General features: G+C 51.3%; 1 non-coding gene across 1 annotated transcript; it reads right to left on the bottom strand.

Moving 5' to 3' along the window:
• Window positions 1–1,147: 1,147 nt before the first annotated feature.
• Window positions 1,148–1,220, bottom strand: TRNAV-AAC. The gene has a single exon. It is a non-coding gene; the product is annotated as a tRNA-Val (tRNA).
• Window positions 1,221–4,088: the final 2,868 nt, after the last annotated feature.

Here is a 4,088-nt window from a genome sequence, read left to right on the forward strand (position 1 = left end):
CCTTACCCTGAGCCTCTCCAACCCCAAACCCTCAGCCCCAGCCAGAGCCCTCATTCCCCCCCCACCCTAATCCACAGCCCCAGCCCAGAGCGGCCCCACAACAAGAACCCCACAACCACACCCCACACCCCACACTCCAAACCTCTGCCCTAGCCCTGAGCCCCCTCCTGCATCATGAACCCCTCACCCACAGCCCAACCCTCTTGCCTAGCCCTGAGCCCCCTCGCATCATGAACCCCTCATCCACAGCCCTCACCCCACAGCCCAACCCTCTTCCCTAGCCCTGAGCCCCCTCCTGCATCATGTACCCCTCATCCTCAGCCCCACAGTCCTCACCCTGCACTCCCTCCTATCCCCAAACTCCCTCCCCCTTCCCACACACCCCTTCCCAACCCCAAACTCCATCCCAAAGCCTGCACCCTTCACCCCCTCCTGCACACCCACCCCCTGCCCCAGCCCAGAGCCTGCACCCAGCACCCTTCCTGCACCCTAATCCCCAGCCCAGGATCTGCACCCCAGACCTCCCCCGCCGAGCCCCCTCCCAGAGCCTTAGGCAGGTGGGGGCGGAGTTGGGGGGCGGAGTTGGGGGCGGGTTCTGGGCCCCACCAAAAGTTTTACAAACTTGCCACCCATGCCGCGATGGCTGGTGTGATGAAGGTAAGTCTTCCTGAGGCACAATGAACTGCAATGCAGCAAACCACTGGCCACGCGGTCCAGGCGAAGGGCAGTCACTAGAGGTACAAGCTTGTGAGTGACTCCTGAGCACAGGGCCCCTTCCCCTTTTAAGGACCTGCTCCTCATGGCCTGCGACTGGAGATGACTTGGCTGCATCTGGTGGGTCACACTCCACCTTGGGCAGTGTCCATGCTCTGGGTGTGTGATCGCTGCCTAATGAGAGTCCCAGACACCTTGTCTATCTAGGAGCTCTTCTGATCTTCCAGCTGTGCAAGCAGCCCCTTCATTCCACAAGCATTGCAGGAGGGAGCGGGAGGGGGAGGGGGGAAGCCACTTCACAGGCATTCAGAGAGGGAGAGGAGACAAAAATGGGAATGGGGGAAGTATAACAGACCTATTGAGCATAGAAATCACTGCTGCTCCTACAACAGCAGGGATAGACCACTAGGAGCTGGGAAAAATTAAGCCCTCATGTTTCTGCCTGGTTTTGAACCAGGGACCTTTTGCGTGTTAGGCAAATGTGATAACCACTACACTACAGAAACTCTGTCACAGGGCTGTGCCCCTCCCTTCATAAGAACAGAAGAATGGCCAGACTGGGTCAGACCAAAGGTCCATCCAAACCCATATCCCATCTGCCAACAGTGGCCAATGCCAGGTGCCCCAGAGGGAGTGAACCTAACAGGTAATGATCAAGTGATCTCTCTCCTGCCATCCATCTCCTCCCTCTGACAAACAGAGGCTAGGGACACCATTCCTTACCCAGGCTGCCTAATAGCCATTTATGGACTTAACCTCCATTAATTTATCTGCAAAAATAATGAGGAGTACTTATGGCACCTTAGAGACTAACAAACTTATTTGAGCATAAGCTTTCGTGGGCTAAAATCCACTTCATCAGATGCATACAGTGGAAAATTCAGCAGGAAGATATATATATACACAGAGAACATGAAAAAATGGGTGTTGCCATCCACACTATAATGAGAGTGAGCAGTTAAGGTGAGCTATTATCAGCAGGAGAAAAAAACTTGTAGTGATAATCAGGATGGCCCATTTCCAACAGTTGACAAGAAGGTGTGAGTAACAGTAGGGGGACAAATAAACATGGGGAAATAGTTTTACTTTGTGTAATGACCCACCCACTCCCAGACTTTATTCAAGCCTAATTTAATGGTGTCCAGTTTGCAAATTAATTCCAATTCAGCATCTCTTGTGGGAGTCTGTTGTTGAAGGTTTTTTGTTGTAATGTTGTGACTTTTAGGTCTGTAATCGAGTGACCAGGGAGATTGAAGTGTTCTCTGGCTGTGTTTGAATGTTATAATTCTTGATGTCTGATTTGTGTCCATTTATTCTTTTATGTAGAGACTCTCTGGTTTGGCCAATGTACATGGCAGAGAGGCATTGCTGGCACATGATGGCACATATCACATTGGTAGATGTGCAGGTGAATGAGCCCCTGATGGCATGGCTGATGGTGATTAGGTCCTATGATGGTGTCCCCTGAATAGATATGTGGACAGAGTTGGCAATGGGCTTTGTTGCAAGGATAGGTTCCTGGGTTAGTGTTTTTGTTGTGTGGTTGCTGGTAAGTATTTGCTTCAGGTTGGGGGGCTGTCAGTAAGCAAGGACTGGCCTGTCTCCCAAGATCTGTGAGTGAGGATTGTCCTTCAGGTTGGGTTGTAGAGCCTTGATGATGCACTGGAGAGGTTTTAGTTGGGGGCTGAAGGTGACGGCTAGTGGGGTTCTGTTACTTTCTTTGTTGGGCCTGTCCTGTAGTAGGTGACTTCTGGGTACTCTTCTGGCTCTGTCAATCTGCTTCTTCACTTCAGCAGGTGGGTACTGTAGTTGTAAGAACGCTTGATAGAGATCTTGTAGGTGTTTGTCTCTGTCTGAGGGGTTAGAGCAAATGCGGTTGTATCTTAGAGCTTGGCTGTAGACAATGGATTGTGTGATGTGGTCTGGGTGAAAGCTGGAGACATGTAGGTAAGTATAGCGTTCAGTATGTTTCCTGTATAGGGTGGTGTTTATGTGACCATCGCTTATTAGCACAGTAGTGTCCAGGAAGTGGATCTCTTGTGTGGACTGGTCCAGGCAGAGGTTGTAGGTGGGATGGAAATTGTTGAAATCATGGTGGAATTCCTCAAGGGTTTTCTTTTCCATGGGATCAGATGATGAAGATGTCATCAGTGTAGCACAAGTAGAGTAGGGGCATTAGGGGACGAGAGCTGAGGAAGCGTTGTTCTAAGTCAGCCATAAAAACGTTGGAACACCGTGGGGCCATGTGAGTACCCATAGCAGTGCCGCTGACTTGAAGGTAAACATTGTCCCCAAATGTGAAATAGTTATGGGTGAGGACAAAGTCACAAAGTTCAGCCTCCAGGTTTGCTGTGACATTATCGGGGATACTGTTCCTGATGGCTTGTAGTCCATCTTTGTGTGGAATGATGATGGAGCGTCTACATAGCCAGACAATCCTGCTGTCAGGGTGCCAGTGCCTGAGATGATGGGGCATCCAGGATTTCCAGGTTTATGGATCTTGGGTAGCAGATAGAATAACCCTGGTTGGGGTTCTAGACTGTCTTATTGCCAAGGGACGGAGAAACTCAGCCAGGCGCAGGGGGTGCATAACACCGCCCTAGTGTGGGGGTGACAGCGCCTCCAAGATCCTGACACCCCTATTGGTTCCACTGCTGGTTGTTTTCCTTTCCGGTGGGACTTTGGGCAAGTTGCTCCCCCCTCTAGGGCTCCGTCCCCAGCAGGCAAATGGGGATTTCGTACCTTCCCGCTATTGGAAAGTGCTGGGAGAATCCCCCAGCCAAAGCTGCTCTGACAGCGCTAAGCAGCATCTGACCATTCAAGGTCGGAGCGCACTGCCCAGGAGGAGGAGTGTTTGTCTCTGGGGTTTCACTTCAGCCCAGTCTAGAGAGAGGGGCCCAGCCATGGGGTTTGGCTCAAGAAGACCAAGTCCCCAATTCGTTAAGGGCGTTTTGAATTCCAGTCCTGTGCTCCAAAGTGCTTGGTGTCAGTTGCACGTTTTAGAAGCAGGCTCTCCACTCCATCTTCCAAATCATTCATGAAACTATTTAATAGTACTGGACCCCGGACTGATCCCTGCCGGACCCACTAGCTGCCCCCTCTCCGTTGGGCAGCCAAACATGGAGAAGGGCTCTTGGAGTCTGGGCTTTCAACCAGCTCTGCACCCACATGACACTGATTGCATCTAGACCGCATTTCCCTTGTTTGCTTGTGAGAATGTCCTGCGGGACTGTGTCAAAAGCCTTAGTAACCCCGAGATACATCCCATCTACTGTTTACCCACCTCCACTAGGCCCGGGACCCTGCCCAAGAAGGAAAGAGGCTGGGTTTGGAATGATTTGTTTTTGACAAATCCATGCTCACTCGTCCTAAGA

This window comes from Mauremys reevesii, linkage group 14 (assembly GCF_016161935.1).
Source record: "Mauremys reevesii isolate NIE-2019 linkage group 14, ASM1616193v1, whole genome shotgun sequence".
Classification (NCBI taxonomy): Eukaryota; Metazoa; Chordata; order Testudines; family Geoemydidae; genus Mauremys; species Mauremys reevesii.